The sequence below is a fragment of the Tamandua tetradactyla genome, chromosome 16 (genome assembly GCF_023851605.1).
Source record: "Tamandua tetradactyla isolate mTamTet1 chromosome 16, mTamTet1.pri, whole genome shotgun sequence".
Taxonomy (NCBI): domain Eukaryota; kingdom Metazoa; phylum Chordata; class Mammalia; order Pilosa; family Myrmecophagidae; genus Tamandua; species Tamandua tetradactyla.
In genome coordinates this window covers 65,317,815-65,340,047 of record NC_135342.1, presented here as the reverse complement: position 1 = coordinate 65,340,047, position 22,233 = coordinate 65,317,815, and the positions used below count along the sequence as shown (strand labels likewise).

Below are 22,233 nucleotides of genomic sequence, written 5' to 3'. Positions count from 1 at the left end.
CCATAAATGCAGAGATGCCGAAGTGCATCTGTCTGGGTAGTTAACACGATCCAAACATCCCTTCGCATTCCGCCAACTCCGGCTCTTCCTCCGACTCCCCGTCAGCGCTTGGGCCGGCCGGCGGGTGCCCCAGGCTCGCAGCGCCCCGCAGTCTCGCCCTTTTGTGGTCTCTTCAAGGGATCCAAAGTGCCGCGCCGAGGAGGCGGGCGGCTCGCAGTCCCGGGGTCAGAGGCACCGCCGGCGGCGGCCCCTGCGCACGCGGGGGCGAAAGGGTTAAACTGCCCGAGCCCGGGGAAGGGGCTGCGCTCTTCCCGGAGCGAGGTGCAGCCACAGGCAGCTGTGATTTAGGGGCCAAATCCGAGATCACCTTTCTCCTGCCTCTGGAAATGGCAGAAGATGAGGTAGGGAGGGAGAAATAGGAGAGAGACGCAGAATAAAGCAGCCAGGCGCGGCGCTTAGAGCTCCATCCATCCGACACCCGCCCCCCGCCCCGTCCAGCCCACCCCCTAAACCCCAGACAAATTGAACAGTTCCCCTTTCTCCTCTGGGTGCCGGGTGCGCTCCTTCTAAGCGTCCCGAATTGCTCCTTCTGCGGCTCTCTCCTACGGTTAAACCACTGCCCGGAGTGGTTAAGCCACTGTGCCCACCAAATCAGAAAGTTTGCTTTCAATGGGCTACAGGGTGAGTAGCTGTGTCTGGGTAAATATTGCTTCCCCTTTGCAGAGAACAAGGCTGCCCCTGGCAAGACAGGACGTTTTGGTTGTTGGCGCCAAGTCGCTCAACCGGGTCGCGCACCCCACAGTTGTGAGCGGATGTACACAGTGGTGTCCATTACATGCAGCTGCTTACTTTGAGCCCACATTCTTGGTCAAGAGCTTTATTCCCCCTATTCCAGACAGCCTGGACAACACTTTTGTCAAAATATTTTTCACCCATTAAAGATAGCCAAGAAAGCAAATTCAGATATGTTTTTGAGGCGTTTCATTGGAAAAGAGCAGTGTTAGAAGTCCTCTTTTGTCCCGACGCAGCCCTGGGTGCGCCAGGTTGTAAGTCTTCGCCCTCAGATGGTGTCCTGGAACTGTGCGGAGTGCACCCAGTGTACCCAAAAGGGACTTTAACGGAGAACGACCTTCCCAAAACCACTCCCACAAGCTTGGACCTTTAGGACAACGACAGTTCTTTTGGAAAGTTGCTCCAAGTAAAAGGAGGTTTGAGTGGGTAAAGAACTGGCTCGAAGTGACAGAGTGAAAGGGCAACTAGATCCCTGGAGAACAGGAGGCAGGTGGGGGGTGCAGGGAGAAGAAAGGGAAACAAGGTCCAAAGATAGGGTGTGTGGGGCGCGGCCGCGGAGGCTGGCGAGGTGTTCCCAGGACGCTCCCTCCAGCTGCCAGTGCGTTCTCACCCGGGGTGGTTCTCACCCCGATTTCAACTTCTGCTTCTAGGGCCATGAGCGGACCAGCTGGTCCAGAAGGCTGCTGAGCTGTGTCTTCCGAGCCGGGCCGCCCCTAACCCCGCCACAGCCTCCAGACCGCGGAAATCAAACCAAATTGGCCGCTTGAATCTAGAGAGGTTTCATCCCTGGGGCAAGGGGGAGGGGACAAGCCTTTTTTTTTCTTTTGAACTCTCGATTCAAAAGAGACCACAACCTACTTTTGAGTGTCATCCCCAGTACATGGATTGTGGGTATGTTTCATTCTTTTTTTTTTTTTTTTTTTTCCTGTTTCTCAGAAGTAAAGCCTTTAAAGAATTAGCCCCAAACTTGGAGCGCCAGGGTCCTTGAAAGAGTTCCAAATGATAAAGCTTGCCCTTCATTTCCAATACATGGTGCACTGTGAAAATGCCGGGCAATTAGTCAGTTCATGGGTTTGAGTCAGGTTCCCAGTTTCCGCGGCTTCTTTGCAATGGAAATCTGAAATCCAACCTTGGGGCGGGAGGCACCTCGGAGCGGGTGGCTCTCCCGGATTCGCACCGCCTGCACCACCCGCAAGCGCTTGCTTCCTTTTTGGTGACCCGGGACTAGAAGTTTGCACCGCATCTAAAGCGAAGAGAGAGAGAGAGAACTAACCTCATCACAAAGCAACAAAGTGAACAACTCGAGGGCAAAAGACCCTAGGTCCGGCTGTATTCGCTTTAGGGATTTTCAAGGGCATAACTTGGGGGAATGATAGAGGCTTCCTGCCAGCCGGAGGCAGAGTAAAGGGAACCCTGCGAGGCGCGGGCGGCAGGCTTGGGAGCAGGGTTGCGGGCGGGCAACTCAGACCTGGTGCCCATTTGCTCGAAGCCCACCAGAGCCGGCGTGGGGAGATGGTGCCCATAGTGGCATGTGGATTGTTGACACGCAGACACGCAGGCGAGTGCTAATGGAGGGATGCGCGGCTGAGCAATCCCCCTGGATGCCTGCATTTCTTGCAGGCATGACTTGTTTAATGGCCAGGGAATTGAGTGCCTCCCCCCCGCCCCCATCATCCCTCCCCTCTTTTTTTTTATTTTTATTTGCTGAGAAATGTAAAAAGGGACCTATACCGTGTACAAATTCTGAAGAAACATGTGCATTTTTTTTCCTTGAGAAATACCTAGCACCATAATATTTCTGATTTAAGGGGCGAGGGAAATCTTTGAAGTAAAGGAAATCAGTGGGGGACGAACTCTCTTTACCTGATTTTTTTGTGCCTCTCCTCAAAGCCTGTAATGGGATTTAAAATGAGACACTCCCAGTCCTTTTCCTCCCTCCCATTCCATTTCCCTCTCTTCGCCCCAGAAAACATCTGCTCTAACCGACTGCACGTCTAAGGGGACGGTTTAAAGAAAAACAAGGTTTGGGGCGCGCATCAACTTTCTTTCTCTCTTTCAAATGAAGCTGAAAAAATTTTCCAAGGACAATTTACGCAACAAACGACATCGAACAGATTCTTTTCCAAAGCAAAAAATTTCCGATTCGTTTGTTTTCCATTCTTAGAAATGGAGAAAAAGGGGAATCCGATCAACTCGGCGTGGATGCCACGAAATCTGGGGCCCGCGCTTGGTGAGAGCGGATGGGCGGAGGACAGGGGACGGCCCCGCGGGCCCGGAGGAGTCCGGTGCGCCTCGGGCCGGGAGCGCATGGGCTGAGCGCGCGGGGCTTCCCGGCCCGGAGGCCTGCGGGCCCAGTCTGTGTCAGGGCAGCAGGCAGAACACAGGTCTCCTGCGAATGCGGGACGAGACCTCCCGGTCGTCCCTCTGTTTCATTCCAGCGCTCCACGGGGCAGCGGAGACATTCGACGCCAGTTTCCTGCGGCCCGGACGCAGCGCGCACCCCTTCTGCGTCTGCTCTCCGTCTCTTCTAGGCTAGATGCTGTAAAGGAGCCAGACGCTGTCCCGCCCTCCCCCAAACCGTAACCTCCTCGGGGATACCGATAGTTTCCTCAGGTGCTGACCCTAGTTCATTGAGCCAGCGCGTACGCCCCTAATGTCTGGCACAACCAGCCTCAATTCGGGAACCTCCCTCTCCTGCCGACTTGGGGATCCTAGGAAGAAAACGGGGCCCTCGAGCCCTCTGGAGCTGTCGGCCTGGGCGCCCAGGCTGGCGCAGAGTCCCAGCCCTGGGCCGGGGCGTCCCTCGCAGGTGCGCTCCTTGGCACGGCACGGCCGCCGCCCGGCTCCGCGGGAGAACCCGCTCTGGAGGAGCAATTCGAGCGCCCCCTGCGCCCTTGCGGACGCCCCGAAAGCGTCCCGGCCAATGGCCTGCCCCTAGCAGCGTCCTAGAAAGGAGAGGGCGCGGTGGAGGGCGCAACTCGTGCCGACGGCCCGTGCCACACAGACCCAGCGCCTGGAGCCTCTGGATGCTCCGGGACCTCTGGGTGCTCCATTCCCTCTCGGTCGCCCTCGCCGGGCTTCTCAGTCCCTCTCGGGCCCCAGGTACCCCAGCTCCGCCCTGCGGGGCGCCGAGGCAGGGGACACAGCGCCGACCGGCCGGGACCGGGCCGGGGTCCCCCAAACCCAGGGCTGGAGGTCACAGGGCCGGATTCTCAGGCAGCTTCTCCCAGCCAAGGATGGGGGCAGGGAATCAGTTCTGCATCCCGCCGTCCTGGAGGAGCAGAGCTAGGAGAGGAGAATTTCCTGGGGGTCCTGGTCACCACTGAGGCAGACCAGAGCCGGAGCTGGCCAACGAGTAGGTGCTTAGGGTTAGCAAGGGACGTACTTGAGGGATGCCTGTGTCTACATCTTTGATTCTGCACATCTCGCTCCCTCTCATTTTGTCTGGGAAGAAAAAGAAAAGCCGGTGGATTTGTGCCGACCCCTTTTCCCGCAGTCTGGGAACTCTACAACAGGAAGAATTGCTCATAACGACACTTAAGCCCAGACACTTGAATGCTAAAGGTTAAACTTACAGTCTTCAAGGAAGGGCTTCCTGCCAACTGGAACACTGGTGCATGCTCGTCCCAGGCTCTCCTCTACCTTATCCTGTCTCTGTCTCCCTCCAGGTGTAGCCAACTCACAAGTTCTTGGTGTTTGTGCACTTCAGTGAAGGGTGCCCCTGGGTGCTGGCTCTTCTCTCCCATTTTCTTGTCTCCCCATTATTTTGTCTGTGGCTGTTTGTTCCTCAGTTTGCCCTTGGGATCCCGGACTTATGGGTTTCAGCTAGCTCTTGTTGCAGAGTTGGAATAAACCCTGCTTTGAAATAAATATCTAGAATTCACACAGGTGGATACTTTGGGAGAAATCGCTCTAGTCCCTTATTCATTCGCTATGGGCATTAGGTTGCCCTGCCACTTGGCGATGGCAAAACCAACCTAAGATGTTAAACTCAGTGCCCAGCCTTGGAGTGGTCTGCAGGAAGACTGGCCATGAGTGTGCAGGTGGGTACAAGATTTTCAGGCTGGGAAGCACCCCAAAAGGAAAAACCATGAAGGTCTGTATCTCAGGGGCCCTATACTGGGGGCCTGGAACCAAGGGCACCTTTTCCCTTTTCCTCCCATAAATTGACAGTGAGATTCAATTAACCTCCCTGAAAAAAGACAATTCAGTAATAAATTCAAGCATAGCAAAGGGGAAGGAGGTTAGCTTTTAAATCTGGCAATCTGGCCCTTCTCTCTTCCTCCATCCCTGAAGGTTTTAGGAAGCTACTATGTACTAGTTCCCTGGTAGTCACTTTCCATGTAAGTGCGTTGAAGTTGGTATTATTAGTCCCATTTTTATAGATGAGAAATATTGGGCCCCGAGAGGTTAAGTCACTTGCTTAAGGTCACACAGCTAATACGTAGAGTAGCTCAGCTTGAATTAGAACCCAGGTCCATCTGACATTAAAGCTATCAGTATTTTTGTTACACCCAGCTGCCTCTTATCAAGGTCAGGAGAACCAGGGGACACAAGGGAAACAAAAGATAGGTGTGGAGTGCATGTGAGCTGAGGGAAGGAAAAGGAAAATACCCTGGGGCATGTTCTCTGCTTTTGATATGGATTCAGGGCTGGGAGACAAGTCACCTAAGGGCTTAGAGAGTGTTCTCTAAAGGAGAAAAGACAGAAACAACAATAAAATATAATATTATGGTCAAAACCCCAGGATATCAGTAGTATAAAATAACCCCTGGGTCAAATTGCCCCATGTAGTCCTGGATTTGTAGGCCTGGGAAGGCCACACCAGGGGGAGTTCATACGGAGCCTTTTTGTTTTTCTTTGAAAATTTTCTTACTGTGTCTGAAGCTGAGACAATTCCTGACTTCTGTGAGTCAGCAGGACTGACAGGAAGGGATGATCAGATGACCAGCTACTCATGAAAAAATATTAGGAAATCTAGTTAACTGGGAATAAGAGAGGGCAGTAAAGTCTAAATGACAGACCTCTTGAAGGTCTTCTTGGTCCCTCCAGAGTTCGCCCCAGGAGTTCGGTTTTGTGGGCCCCGGAATGGGAGAGGGGGTGTGAGGCAGCAGGCCTGCTGTCCCTCGGGATTGCAACCCCTGCTTTGTGGATACTGAGGTTTAGCCATGTGAAATCCCTCCACCAACACTGGCCTCCTCTTGTGTCACTAGGCACCAAACCATCCCAAAGGGCAGTGGGCTGTTTCCTCTTCATTGTGTTATTTAGGTTGACTCCTGCTGAGGCTGCGCAAGTTCGAGTGTGTAACTGGGCAGGACCAGCCAGGCCCACCCGGAGGGGTTGCTGAAAGCCTTGTTAAGGAAGTACTCCTGACCAGGCAATCCAATTACATAACGCTGCAAAAATAACTCGGCTCTGGGCTGGGAGTCTTGTTAGAGTGACGTATTTCATTAACAGAGAAGGGTATCAAATATCTATCTTTCAACCCAAGGGCTGAAAGTACATTTGTGGTGCTGATTGGACACACCCCACCCCCGCCCTATAAGGGAAGTTAATAGGGGGAAAGGAGACGCAGCAACTCTGCGCATTTCCCCCCCCCTCCTTTTTTTTTTTTTTTTAACCCAGGTGTAACTAAAGCCAATGGTTCAATTTGGCTGTATTCTGCCAGCTCCTAAGTGCATCTAGCATCACATACATCCAAATTAGTCTTACAATGTTCCCTCCTATAAGCTAATCAGGGAAGGTTGAGGGAAAGAGAAAAAGAAAAGATTGAAAAACACAGTACAGGGAGATGTTTGCTTTGTTGTTATTTTTTGGTGAGGAAGCAAGGTGAATTGTCTTTTTATGTCTGTCTGGACTTACGCCTCCCATCAGGGTGATTAACTTGTTCTGGTTTGCCAGGGCCTTTCTCTCAGATTTAAAAGTGAAAGTCCTATAACCTGGGAGCCCCACCCACCCACCCAATCCTGGAATACCAGGGTGGTTGGTCACTCTACCTCCCACAGGGTTTGGCCACATTTCCACAAGAACATAGGACATTATAACCAAAATAAGGTGGATCTTTTAAAAACAGAATTACTCAAACATTGACCTAAATGATTTATTTCATCACAGATATGAAGGCCCTATTTCCAGGAATTTGAAGAAAGACCCATATACTCCCCCTAAACCACCATTTTAGACTCTACAATGTTTCACGTAGAAAAATCACCTCCTCTGTCCCCTTCATTTTTCAGATAAAGTTTCCAGACATGCCTTTGCCATTTTAAAATGCCCCAAATTCCTGCCATATTTTGTTTAGGGACCACCTAATATATATACGTATTAAAATTCTGCTTGAAAGTCATAGCAACTTGTCTTTTTTTCACCTCCTCTCTTGTGGGGTCTTGATTCCTCCTGTGGCACCACCGTCACACACCGAACTGGATCAAACTCCTTTAATACATTCTCGTCAAATCTGTTAGCATTTTTTTCCCTAATGTTGATAATCACAGCATCTGATCCTTTCATTCTAAACTGCAGCCTTCCAATCCATTCTTAATCTAGATGCATCTGACCCTCTTCGGAAGGAGACAAATGAGGACAAGCAATTCCAGCCCCAGATATCCCACAGCATCTGAGCTTAGATTTACACTCATCCCCACCTCCATTCCTTTCTAAATCAAAATGTCTCCAAACTCCTCGAGCTAATTATAAAAGCAAATAGCTTTCCTCCCCGAGTCATATTCCTGGGCTTGTACAAATGCAATTCCACTCGGAGCCCACCTTGTCGCAGATATGGAAACGGGCTTGTTTAGGACGCAGCAGAGAGGAAAGGGTGCAGCGGGAGCGCCTCTCGCCCTCCCCCAGCAGGCGCTGCCTTTATGGAGTCTATTTCCAGTCTGTTTACCTGGCAAGGACCACGTGACCAATCCAGAAGGAAATGCTGACATCATTGTCTCTCTCACACACGTGCGGCCTCCCCCCTGCCCTCCCCGCATTCCCGCATCCATCCTCTCAGCCTCCCTCCTGCGCCCGGCCCCCGCCCCCAACGCTCCCGCGTGCTCCTGCCGAGTTCACTCTCGTTCTGGCATCACACTTTCCTTTGTTTTGTTTTCTTGAAAGCTGCCTCGTGGGCTGCCTTGCACACTCACAGATGCACGCACACTTCTGGGCGCCCTGCTCCTTCTCTAACCAACCGTTCTTCCTCTTTCCATCGCTTTCTGGTCTGAGGCCAGGGAAATCTTCACTCTACTTTTAGAAATAGGCTTCCTCTTTCTCTATAGATCTGGGATTTCTGAATAAAAGGAGTCTGAAAGGCCTAGTAAACCTTCCAGGTCAAGCGTGGGGGCAGGGCAAAGCGAGGCTGCTCGGCCCAGCCACTTAATTACCTGCTCCACTGGACTTCGGGATTTAGGTGTTGGGGTTTGGACAAACATGCCTTTCTTTCTTTATTTTCAGCTTTTCCTCTTCCAGTCTCAGTCTCACGCTTCCAGCACTTCTGCAGGCCAGGGTGCCCTTCCCCACCCTACAGCCAGACCACAGGACCCAGAAGCTCTTGGCCTGGTGAGGAGGTTGCTCAAGCAGCTCCTTCTTGGTCTTTCCTCTGGTACCCCTTCTCATGGGAGGGGCGGAGAAGGCCACGCAGCATCCTTCCAGCACTGGACCCAGGGATCTGGGAAAACCCCGGAGGCAGAGAGGAGGGGCAGCGGGCAGCCCAGGTGCCTCCTGCCTGTTCAAAGGACTATTTATACGAGGAACCATGTGGCAGGGCTCTGGGGTTTGGCTGCTCCCGGAAAGCTTTCTTGGTGCACGTGGGCACAGAGCCAAAGCATGCAGTTTTGAGGAAATGTTTAATAAAGACATGGGAGCCTCAAACTGTTTATTTATCCTCACAGAAAGGTGGAGATATGGTGTCCCTGGAAACTGCCTCAAAAGCAGACAGCAAGGTAGTAAGGCCAGAGGGTGAAACAACTCGTATAATCAAAGGGAATGGCTTGCCTGGGCCAAAGGGAAGCCTCTAACCCGCCCTTTTGCTCCAGCCTCCCACCCCAAGGGATCCTGCACTGTTTTTGTTGTTGCTGTTGTTGGGGATGTGGGGGGCATCGGGGCAGGGGGCAGATGCAAGGAGGCATGGGAAGGTCACCCAATCCATTAAGTAATCATTCCTTAGGTGTGAACTCATAATCCCTAATGCTTGTAAAGGTGGAACTCTACCAAGAGAGCACAAGCACTTTAACGAGCATATCTGCCATTGGATTGTAAAGGATGTCAAGTACAGCATCCTGTTGAAGACCCTAGTAAGATCTAGAAAAGGTGCCTTCAACATTAAAATAGTGTTTGTTTTTAATGCTCAGGTACACTCCTGTTTCATAAGAAACAGTCCAATACTGCCCCATTAAAATGGTTCTGGGAGCCCGTCAGAAGAAAGGCCAAGATGCTGTGAGTTACTTTTTGGAGACATGTCCCCTAAACAATGTACAGAGCTGGCAGAGGGTGTTGGTAAGGCGGCCCATTCATAGATATGCCTCTTCAGGCATGCCAGGATATAAATCCTCTTCAGACACGCCACGAATCCAGAATTTTCTATAGGCTTTAAATATTTTGTAGAAGTTCTATTTTTAAAATTCCAAATGTCAAGGTCAACAGTGTGTTGTTTTTGAGCTGTCAATTAGGTAGATAGCTCTGTTAGTCAACTAAATGATTTTTGTGGTTTTAAGACCTAAATAAAAGTGACGTTGAAGAGTCACAATGTCATTCTCATCATCTCCACTTGTATTTATGGGGCCCCTGCTGAATTGAAAACTCAAAAGAATGAGGTAGAAAGCAGACCAGAGTGTAAACTCCTGGTTATGGGTTTGAGGACCCTCTGCCAGTGACTTCTATATTATCCAAATATCACCAAATTTTTATCAAACTAAAGGACAAGGTAATGGAGAGAGGTGATTATGCAAAAAACCTAGAGGTGTTCCAGGTTTTTCAATATGGCACCTTTTAACTTTGGAGAGATGTGGGGAAGGATGTACAGGAACTTCTTTTCCCATTCTCAAGTCTAGTTCAGGTCCACCTCCTTACATAGACCCTGCCCCGGGGCTAATGTTTGAGTTGATCTCAACCAGCTTCTCAGGTTCAGCTCTCTAGGTAGATTTTCTAGTTTAGTTTATATAGGCACCAAAATAAGGTCCAACAAAGGACTTCATTGCTGTTTTACTTCTCAGTACCTATGTTGATGTGGAAATGCACATGCATTAATAAGCATTATTTGCCCTCATTATGGCAACCTCACCCACCTCCCCAAGGACAGGTATCACAAGGAGTATATACTGTACACGTCTCCATAAATTCCCACTTCATTAATTGGGACCAGGTAATGTGCCTGTGATGAAGAAGAGAATAATGATGATGATGATGACACTGAAGTGCCATGTAATGATTCTAGGATGGATATTGTTCTGGGTGTAGAGATATGCTTACCAAAAAATGAATGAATGGATGAATGAATGAATTCTAGGACTTCCACTGAGTGTTCTTCTGAGATCTTGTTCTTCATTTTTTATAGATATAACTATTATTTATTAAAATAAACATAATGTCAACTATCAAGCCTGTGGGCTGGGCTAAAATGCTGTCATGCTAAGACAAGATAGACTGAGAATTGCTTTTCATCCATCTGTCAGTGTATTTGTTTTTTGATGCATAGTCTGAGAATCGAACCTGGGTCTCCTTCATGGAAAGCATGGAATTCTACCACTGAACCACCCATATACCCTCAGTCAGTGTATTTTTAAAAATATGGTTTACTTATCTAGTACTCATCTCTCTCTGGGTAAATGGCCAGAGAACAGAAAGTCCTTCTTTGGTCCCTAGATCACAGACACTCTCTCCTAATCTGAGGAACAGTATAAAGGGAACAGGAGAGGTCATCAGAGAGAGCATGCTGGTAGCTCAGGTGAGACACACCTCACACTGATATATAAAATGTACACACAAATCAAAACATATAGAAAGGTGAATACATATAAGAAAGAATCCCTTAACTACCTGGAATAACTGAAGTCTTTTCTTAAAATGATTAAAAATGAAACAAAAACTCAGGATTGCTGGAAAGATGACCCAAGGCTCGGAGCTTAATCCCAGCTCTGCCACTCAGCTAGTGACCACCAGCAGGTCATGAATCCACGGAATGAGCTTTCTCCTTGTAAAGCAGAGTGTTTGCAAGGGCTGTTTGGAGACTAAAATGAGATGGTGGTATGAAGTGTCTAGCACAATGCCTGGCACATGGTAGGGTGTCCAATACATGGGAGAAATTATTAACATTGTCCTGATACTACTTACCTGTCTTCACTTCAGGGTTGTAATGTGAAGAGCAAATGATTATGAAAATGTTGCATAAACTAGAGGGTCCTAAACAAATATGAAATATTATTTTCAGGTGTTATTGGGCTCTGAGTTAAATCTGTTAGTATTGGGAAATTTGGCAATGAGATAAAGATATATTATCAAGGCAAATTTGCTCCATGTGCAGGTCTCTGATATACCTGATGTTAAGCCATAATGTTACTGAAATATGAGGAAGCTGAGTGGCCACCAGATTTCCTCTTGGGGGTGTTGTGAAGATTAATAGTTCAAAATGACACAACCAGTTATTAAAGGTGCTTTGGCTCCCTGGAGCAGAGGGATATGTAAATCCAAGGAATAATAATAAAAGGGACACCATCACCATTTCTAGCAACAGACTTTTTCCTAAGCTGGAATCGAATTTCCAGAAGTGTCTTTCCCTTTTGGAATTACAGAGTATGACAGATTTATTTCTACACATCTCGCTTGCTTTCAGAGTTATTGTTTCCTCTTATTTTTTTTCCCCTCCTCTCTGGTGATAGAGAAGCCTGAGAACCGATGCTGTCAGGAAGTTCTTGGGGAATTTTCAGAATGATGTGCAAGCAGAGTGTATGAATGACTGTGGGCAGCCAGCGTTTATTTTTCCTATACAAAAAATAGGTATTCATAACGGATCTTCATAACATATTGGAAGAATCAAAACCATGAGTAACAAACACATCGGATACATTTGCCAGGACCCAGAGGGTTTTCTTGAGGAAGTTACTATCGTCCTTCCTCATAAGGTAGATCAGGTAACTTTTCCCCTGAAGCTGAGCCTCTAAAAGAGGATGTGCCATTAAATCCAAGCCCTCAGGTAAGGGTTTAATTGCCCCCTGGGCATCTAATGCCAAACCCCAAATTTTCTGAATTTATTGCCCAAAATGTTGTATGGAACAGGTTCAAGCATCTTACTAAATAAAATATAGATTACATTTATTATTTTACCCTCAATCTACTAAAATCTTGTTACCTTTTCATGGAAGGAAACGAATCATTTTGACAGGACTTGTTCTGTCAAGTGATATAAGTGCCCAATTCTGTATTGACCTCAGATTATTCTAGAAATGCTTTGGTGATCATTTTTTTCCAGGTAAAGTTCCAGATAAGGGTGTTATGAACCTCCCCTTTCCATTTTAAAAATAGAGGCATTCATCCTTCTCCTTTTCAGTCTGTCCAAGTTCTTAAAAATGAAGTGACTCTCCCATGATTTTAGCCAATAATAATAGATTCCCTTATAAACAACTTTTACCCTGAGAAAAAATGTACTCAAAAAAAAAGATGTTTCTTCCTCTGTTTCAGGAAAATTTAAGGGTTGATCATGCAAAACCAATAAGGAAGCAAATGGTCATGCCCTCTTTGACTCTTTTGTGTATTTACCTATTAGAAGAGATTTTGGAATTGAAATGGGTTCAAGGCCAAAGGCAGGTATGGTGAATATTCAGATTACATCAATCTTGTAACTCTCATGTAAGTCAAAGTCATTATTTTCCATAAATTTATGGAAAATGTATCAAAAACCTCATAGCTTATACTGCAACATAAATTACACTAGCCATAGGGTCTGCACACTTCCTAAACTCTAGGGGCTAATAAAAACCCCAAATTTCCAATAGATACACTGCACATGTACAGCCTCAAAGTCACAAAAGTGCTGCCAACTCTGTAAAGATCAAGATGGGAGTAGATAAAAACAGAGGTCATCAGGAGATAGAAATAGGGTAGATATTGGGTAATTGGAACTGAAGGGATACAGATTGTGCAACAGGACTGATTGTAAAAATTCAGAAATGGATAGCCCAATATTACCTAACTGTAATACAATAATATTAGAACACTGAATGAAGCTGAATGTGAAAATGATAGAGGGAGGAGGCCTGGGGGCACAAATGAAATCAGAAGGAAAGATAGATGATAAAGACTGAGATGGTATAATCTAGAAATGCCTAGAGTGTATAATGATAGTGACTAAATGTACAAATTTAAAAATGTTTTGCATGAGGAAGAACAAAGGAATGTCAATAATGCAGGATGTTGAAAATAGATGGTAATTAATATTTTAAAACTTTATGTGTGAGACTAAAGCAAAAAATATTTATTTGGTACAAAATTTATATTTTGACTAGTGTATTTCCTAATATAACTTATGTGGACAGCTTAATTGAACACCATAAGTACATGGAACCTTGAGTAGGGCATGAGATTTTGTAGGTTTTTCCAGAGTAATGCCTCAATAAATCCCAGAAAGATTTGAACAGTGAATAAAAAAGTATTTGCAAAGTCCCCTTGGGGGAATGGTGAGAAAGGGGGAAAATTCAACTTCCCCGAGTGGAGAATTTTTGATATTCTCACAAGCAGTGGGGACAACCAAAGCAATAGGCTGAGCCCCCAATCTTGGGGTTTGTTCATATGAACTTAACCCCTCAAAGGATAGGCTAAGCCTACTTAAAATTAGGCCTAAAAGTAACCCCTAAGAGAACTTGTTTTGTTGCTCAGATGTTGCCTCTCTCTCTCAGCCAACACAACAAGCAAACTCACTGCCCTCCCCCTCTCTATGTGGGACATGACTCCCAGGGAACAGAAATCCTAGAAATGAGCTGGGACTCAGCACCAAGGGATTGAGAAACCTTCTTGACCAAAAGGGGGAAAAGAGAAATGAGACAAAATAAAGTGTCAATGGCTGAGAGATTCCAAACAGAGTGGAGAGGTTATCCTAGAGGTTATTCTTACGCATTAAATAGACATCACTTTTTAATTAAGGCATAACAGAGAGGCTGGAGGGAACTGCCTGAAAATGTAGAACTGTGTTCCAGTAACCATGTTTCTTGAAGATGATTGTATAATGACATAGCTTTCGCAATGTGACTGTGTGATTGTGAAAACCTTGTGTCTGATGTTCCTTTTATCTACCTTATGGACAGATGAGTAAAATATATGGATTAAAAATAAATAAATAAAAGGGGGAACAAATGTTAAAATAAATTTAGTAGATTGAAATGCTAGTGATCAATGAAAGGGAGGGGAAAGGAGTATGGTATATATGAATTTTTTTCTGTTTTTATTTCTTTTTCTGAATTGATGCAAATGTTCTAAGAAATGATCATGATGATGAACATACAACTATGTGATGAAAAAAAGAATGTTCATATTGTATGTTGATTGGTATTATCAATAAAAATTTTAAAAAAGACGGGAGTACAAAGGTTACATCCTTGAAATGAAATTCTGGTATCTTGGGTACTTCTGGCTATTTCTAGAGTTTGGGGTTTCTAAGTTTCTAAGAGAGATGCTTGTTTAAGGACTCTGAAACAGAAATCTACACTGTCCTTGAGAATTTGCAGCTTGGTATTTACTGTTCTTTCTGAGGCTGATTTGTTTAAGTTCCTTCAACCTTCCTTTAGCCTACTCTGCAGATGTTCAGCCCAGACTAGCCCCAGCTATATGCACTCTTCACTTCGACCTCTGGATTAGGATTTAAAGAATACCAACTCATCATATCTTTTACCCAGTTCCACACTGCAATACCTCAAAGGTCTTTTTAATTGATGGATACTTGCTGACACCTCAGAAAGTTTCCCACTTTGAGGGATGGAGAAAAAATATGGAACTATTAAACTTTCCCACCTGGGAAACCCCTGATACTCTGTCAAACAAGACAGAGACTCCCAAGTTAATAGGCCAAGCCCTTGATCTTGAGGCTTGCTCTTATGAAACTTGTTTTTGTAGCAGAGAGGCTAAGCCTACCTATAATTATGCCTAATAGTTATATCTAGAAAACCTCTTTTGTTGCTCAGATTTTGGCCTCTCTCTCTAAGCCTAACTCTGCAAGGAAAATCGTTATTCTCTCCCCTACGTGGAACATGATAACCCAGGGTTGAAAGTCTCCCTGGCAACGTGGGACATGACTCCCAGGGATGAGTCTGGCCCTGGCACTATGGGACCAGCAACATCCTCCTGACCAAAAGGGTGAAAAGAAATGTAACAAAATAAGATATCAGTGGCTAATACAGTTCAGACAGAGTCAAGAGGCTATTCTGGAGGCAAGTCTTATGCAAGATTCAGCTAGATACAGCTCATTGCCACGGTTTGCCAAACCCCACCCAACATCATTCCTGTTAGCTCTAAAGAACCCCTTGGGATGTATCAGAGATTCTACAAAAGTTTCACGCACCAAGTTTACTTTCCAGAAACCTATAGCCACCACATGGTTCCTAGGCCATATAAGTCCTAAAACCCAGAGGGGGCAGCCTCTCAGAGAATATCTACTAATTCCATCCCCCTGTCTCATATTGTTGATACACCTTTTCAACATGAAAAAGTTAGAATCTGCATAGCCCAAATATCCTTAAAGATTGGGAGAAGGATCAAAGGAGGAGAAGACATAACAGAGAAGATAGTATTTAACAAATGAGTATGAATGCCAAATCATTATATCAATATTTCTTTTAGTCTCCATGTCTTGGAGCAGCCAGAAGAAAATAACCTTAAATTGTGAAACTGTAACCCATGCCAAACTTCAAAATCAGTTCTATAACTATTTGTTAAAATGTACTTTGAAATTTATTATTTTTGAATATGTTATATTTCACAATAAAAAATGTTAAAAATAGTTCCCCAGGATGCTACTCTATATTTTATCCATACTCCTGATGCCCCACTTATCCCATTCTTCCTTAGTTCGGAGCAAAACGTTTCAACCACCTTCTTCCTTGAAACCATGATTGGAAACAACTCTGTCAACTTGCCCAGTACATTACCTCAAGTGCTCTCTCCGCACCATCTTTGCCACTATGAAATGTCTTTATATACTCAGCCATTACCTCCTTTCTCTCTCACTGCAAATTTTTCCTGGGTCGTAGAGTCTAACCCCGCCAAATTCCTCCAATCCCCGACTCCTTCACATAGTTCTCTCTCCATACTCTTGCCCGCATTCTGCACCTGCCTTCAGCACCACCATATCTTTAATCAATCTATTTCTACTTGGAAACCTACACATGCTCAATTCTCCCCTATTAATAAAATACTTCACTTGATCCTACCACTTATTTAACAGGTCACCTTTACATTTACTACCAAACTCCCTAAAGGAATCATATAAACATGTTCTCCAGGCCATGCTGAAACACCTCTAGCTCTTTGGATAGCTCTGACTCCCAGAGAAGGATGGTCGTTATTTTGAACCTAAACAGATTCCCCTGTAGCTCCTGGTCCTATTGTTAGGTTGTGAGGCAGAAGTTCAAATGCTTAATGACCTTTCTTCTGTCCTCTCCGCTCTTCTGTGATCTTTCTGAGCTAGGCAGTGCCAGTTCCCTCAACTGTTGGTTTCTGAGTCAAAGAAGTTTGACTCTCTTCTTAAAGTGTCGTGGCCCGGGAGTATCTACGTCTGCATTTTCTGCTACAGTATAGCAGGATTCTTACCTCCTTTGTTCTCCTTATTTCACTTTGCCCGATACAATTCTTAAATCTTTTTCCTATCAATTTACACCTCGAAGAGAGTGTGGCTGTGGCTCATGGGGCTCCTCCTTCAAAATTAGCCAGGCAGCTTTACTAAATGCAGATTCTTAGACTCCACTTCAAACTTGCTGAATCTGACAATTTGAGAGTAGCACCTGGGAATTCACATTTTTAAAAAGTATGCCAGGTGATTCTTAATGCATACAAAATTTGAAAAAAATGTCCCTCCTCCCTACTTTTTCCAACACCTGTTGCCAACCCTGACCCTATCCTCTGTGTTGGTACAGCTGGGCTTTTGGATCTAAGAGCAAGACCTTCCATTTTCTTGTGTTATATTTCATCCTGTTAGATCAGTGCACTGCCTCGGCCCATCAAAATCTTTTGAGTTTTTTATTCTATAAGATATGACTTCATGACCACCACGCATGGGTTGAGTAAGATGACTATATTTTCATTGAAGACCAAAAACCTTAATGTCACAGCACCAGGAATCCCCCTCTGCATTGACACCAACTATAGACAACCAACAACTAGCAAACTCATACTTAATCTTTTTCTCATGAGATAAATACATAAATTGTCATTTGCCAGGTTGTCAAATGCCTCACGAAAGCCTGGCCTTTCTCTGTTTTTTTGTATTTCCCTGATCCATTGGTCTATACCAAAACTGTCAAAGGAGGAAATGAAGTGCTCTTATGGGCCATTTACAAATGCATTCTAGAATCTATGGTCAGACACTGGACTGCACTAGGCAGAGCCCATATTCTTTTTCTGTCACCTTGTCCTGAATGACTACAGCACCTGGGTTACAGGACTCCTGATCTGTATTTAAATGTTCTTGTCCATGTCTTGACTCTTTTACTAATTAAAGGGTGCTTGTCCCCTGAAGCTGTGTCTTATGTGCCTCTGCATGTCTCACAGTAACTAGCACCTATCTTACTCATTTCTTTGAATGCATGAATAAATTTTACTTCAGACTTCCACTAACTTACCTTCACTTTTTGTATGAGACAAAAGCAGACTCTGCAGTGAATATTGAAAGAACATGATTTTTAGGCATGGAGGAAATGGTATGCCTGGACAGACTCCCACAGTCCCAATCATTTCTCTTAGTCATTGCTCATTCAAATGAGCTTGTTAGAATAAAGACATTCTTTGAAATGAAGTATGATGAAAGCATTGAGAAATGATGACCCATTTTCTGGAACATTACAACTTTACTAGAATCTTTGGTAATGGCCAGATGAGACACAGTAAAAAGTACATCAGAAAAGCCTTGCCTTACTGGAACCACCCAAGTCAAGATAATAAATGAACACAATTAATTACGGACTTAATTCTAACAGACACCACTGTGATGACACAAACAAGGTATATACATAGGACATAAGATGGCTGGACAAGAAAATCAAGCCCACGTTGTAGTGGTACCATAATTGTTTCTTTCTTCTATGTCACGGTTGTTAACACATCTGAGTAATTCTCTGATATTTAAGATAGAGAAGGTCAGCAATTGTAAATGAATGGTGGAAAGTCCTGGGGTTTCCATGCATCAAATGACTTTTTCCATGATAACAGCTTTCCTGTTTCTCACAGACCATGGAGGGTTCCACAAATACTCTAGAACAATTCTCCACTGGAGAAGCCACACTGCCCCCAGTTCTACATATCTGTTCTGCAAAAGGTCTAGGGCAGTGGCTCTTAATTGGGGTGACTTTGCCTTGCTAGAGGACATTTGGCAATGTCTGGACAATGGAGTGGTGTTGCTACTGTCCTCTAGTAGATAGATATCAGGGATGATGCTGAACTTCCTACAGTAAATAAGACAGCCCTACCCCCATCCCCTCTCCATTCCCAACAAAGAATTTTCTGGCTCACCAATAGTATCTATCTCAATACAACTCTTCAACTAAAACAAATGGCAATAGTGCCACTGTTGAGAAGCCCTTGTCTAGGGTTATGGCTCTAGCTCCAAGCCTAGCAAGACTGGTCCATCTCAAAGTGTCACATAACTATCTGTCTTGGGTCTGTGAAATAACTCATATATAACAAACATTATAAGATACTTTGTAGTTCTATGGTGGGGTAAAGGTACCAAGGCTGCTATCCCTGGAAGCCTTGCCCAGTGGACTGATTTGTATGGTAGCCTGAACTAGAGAGGTTCTGAAACACTCATGATAACTATGGTTTGACTACAGAGCAGCTTACTGGAAAGGACTTTGGTGACCTCTACTCAGAAGGAAGCATCCTGCTCTACGGATGGAGGAATGCAGATTTAATAGGATCTTGCAGGAAGTATCAATGAGCCATGTTCACAGTCATAAAAGTGCCTTGAATGACAACTTCTAGAACTGTAACTGGAGACTGTAAGGATCCAGGAATGTGAGGTGAACATGAAGCAACGATACCAACAGGAAAGGGTACTGTCTTTGGGCTGGCAGAAGCCTTGGTTCTACAGGAGTGAACACTTTCCCTGAAGCTCCTAGATGACAAATAAATTATTCCCAGATTGCTATTATTTGTGATATGACCAAGACTTTAAATATCACCAATTTTCTATATCATAGGGAAGCTGATAGATTTAATGAAGCCTCCAGATGCCCCTGAGAGATGGATTATAATTGTAATTAAAAATGGGTGATGACAGACGAGAATCCCATAGGACCCTATAAGTCAAGTGGTATTTGTACATCTTCTTTCATGAGAAGATTACTTTGTTCATGTCAGTTAGGGCTCCTTCCAGTAGTAAAAGGATAGTGTTGCCAAACTGGGCTACACTGTGATCTTGTGGTTCAAAAGCCAGGAAGTGTTTGAAGTTGTGAAGGACAAAAAACTGATAAACTAAGTCAGACTTTCCTTTCATAGATCTATACTTATCACCTCCATCATTACTAATAGCATAGAAGACAAGAGGAATCACCTAAATGAATTCCACCTTAGTGTTGAATGTGGGCATGAACTCGAACAAGGGAGGAGTGAGTAAGGCAAAGTGAGGATTAGGCTCCACACACAAACAAGGCTTTGGAGATCAGGTAGGTTTGGCAAGTCAGAGTAGGTAGCAAGAGAAAGAATCTAGGTAATTAAATGAGATTTATATTATTATCGGGTATGTCTTAAAGGTCAAGGCGAACATGTGTATAGGCTCAAGAGGGTAGGGAGACTGAGACATCAGTATCAGGAGGCAAAACCACTGATAGGAGTTCTTATCATGTGAAGGCTGGGCTTCGAACCTCTATAGTGCTGGCTATGCTCATTAGTCATTGGAGAGTCTAGAACCTACCTAGGATCTGGAAGGGAGCAGATACCACTTAGTCTCCATAGTAGGGGAGGGGCAGCTATAGTCAGAGAGAAAGCCAGAATCAGAAAGGCATGCCTCACTGGAAGGCTGCTAGGTTTGAGTGGGACCTTCTAAATTGGACATAATACAGCCCTGGGCCCAGATCTCTATGGACTGCTTAGCCACACAATCACTTCCAAAGGCAAAGTGGTATGGCACCTTTGCATAATGTGCTTTGCATCTCCTTAATCCATGCACATCTTTTACCAAGGTGAAATCAAACAGGAGAAAACTGGGCCAACATAAACAAAGGGACTAACGCAAGAAACATCAGGAAAGCAACTGTACTTCAATCATGGATGGGGTGGTGACCACACTCTCCACTGACCCTGCACTGACTGGCATGAATCAGGAGGTGGGTATCTGACAATATGACGTACAACTTATTCCTAGATAGGATGAATGTGCCAGGTAAGGTTCTCATCCTTGCACACAGCCAAACCTGAAGCACAGCATGGCCCTGAGAGTCTGACCTGCATGTTTAATAATGAAATGTGCAGGCCTGAGGGATTGTTTGAAGGATATGAGGATGAAGAGAATTCCAGGACCCAAGCTGTGGTTCCTGTGAGGCTGGTGGTCCTTGATCTCATCTCTAGCCTGAGTCCTTCCTAAATCCTATACTCGATCCACAAAAGGCCTACCTATGATTTCCAAATAGGCAGTGTTTCCTCTATTGGAGAAGTCTTGCATCCTCAAAATCTACTGAAAACATCTTCTCCGAGACCCCTTTAGACTGAGTTACTTGCATCACACTCTGTGCTCTCCAATCTTACCCTGCATAACTCTGTCTAAACTACATTTGTTATTGATTGTCTATTTCTGTTCTCTTACGAGGCAGAAAGTGCTTTGGGCTCAGAGATCATGTGTTTAAATATATAAGTACTATGTGCCTAGCACAGAGCCTGGCATCTAGTATATGTTCAATAAATGTGTGTGGAAGGAAGGGAGGAAGGGATGGAGGAAAGAAGGAAGATTGGTTAAAGAACCACAAAAGACCACTAACTGGGTGGACAGCAGTGTAAGACTCTTCAAACAAGGATATTGGTTAGCTAGCCTAGGAGAAACTATCTCGGAGGGTTCTATAAAGGAGCTGGTAATGGCACCAATGGTTATAGGGCCATGAGTTCTGCTGCATTTATTAGTGGAAGCTCAGAGAATCCCTTTTCGTTGGGCCAGCCAGTGACTTACCTTCCTGGAAGACAAGCCTATAGGTCTGTACTGTGAACTCTTTTGCAGAGGTAGCCAGCACCAGCCTGAGGCTGTGATGCCAGAGGGTTCCTAGATCCCAGAGGCTGGACCTTACTAAGACCTACCATTATCCTACCAGAGTCCTCTGAGGCTTCTGAAATTCAATCTCAAGATATATGATAATAATTAATAATACTAATACAGTCAACTTAGTTTTGATGAATTGCTTTTATATGGTCAGTGTTTCTTATCAGATGAAGTCACTTTTGCAGCTTGGTCATCATTTGAAGTCCCCAATATATAACTTTTTGGAAATCTTCTTAATTTTTAAAGTCTTATTCAATGGGACAAAGATTACTGCAGCTGCCGACCTTGAGAATATTTATAAGGATTTTTCAAGACATAAGGACTCGACAATACAGATCTCTTCCACAACTTTCCAATCCGCCTTAGCAAACCAACAAATTCAGTATTCAGGATTTTCAGTAGAATACACAGCACATGTCTTTGCTCTTAGAAATCAGTCCTTTCAATACATAAGTTATTCAAAGAAATACTTTTAAGCTGGTCATCCAAATGTATCTTGCAATCACAGAGTCAAGGGATGTTTGAGCTAGAAGGTTCTTATAGATAGACTGGTCTGAATTAAGAATGCTAATGCCCATCCAGAGAGGGTAAGTAACTTGCCCAAGGACACACAACTCGGAAGTGGCAGAACCAGACTTGAAACTAAACATCATGACCTTAACCCCCTCCTCTGCTGCTCAGCATTGACGGCCTACATATATATACTGATGGTAAACATATACATACACACACACAAGCATTTGTATCTTGGCCAAATTGTCTGAAGAAACCATCAGCCTTACTGAAACAAATAGCCAATTTAAATTTAGGGCAACTTGGTCAGAACTAGTCCAAGAGTCCCACCCCCCCACCCCCAGAAAGCAGAGTACTATTTCCCTCCAAATCTTTTACTGAAAGGAAGCCTGTCAGCTAGCAATGACCTCGTGAGACAACTTTGGGGAGAGCAAAGGGCCAAGAAGAGAAAGGCCTCATTCTCACTGCAAACAAGAAAAGGAAAGGGAAAAAGGAAGCTCTGTCTC

General features: G+C 44.9%; 1 protein-coding gene across 7 annotated transcripts in view; it reads right to left on the bottom strand.

The window, feature by feature from the left end:
* ZFHX3 (zinc finger homeobox 3) overlaps nucleotides 1-22,233 on the bottom strand; it is a 1,060,470-nt gene that overhangs the window by 255,198 nt on the left and 783,039 nt on the right. The window lies entirely within an intron of this gene.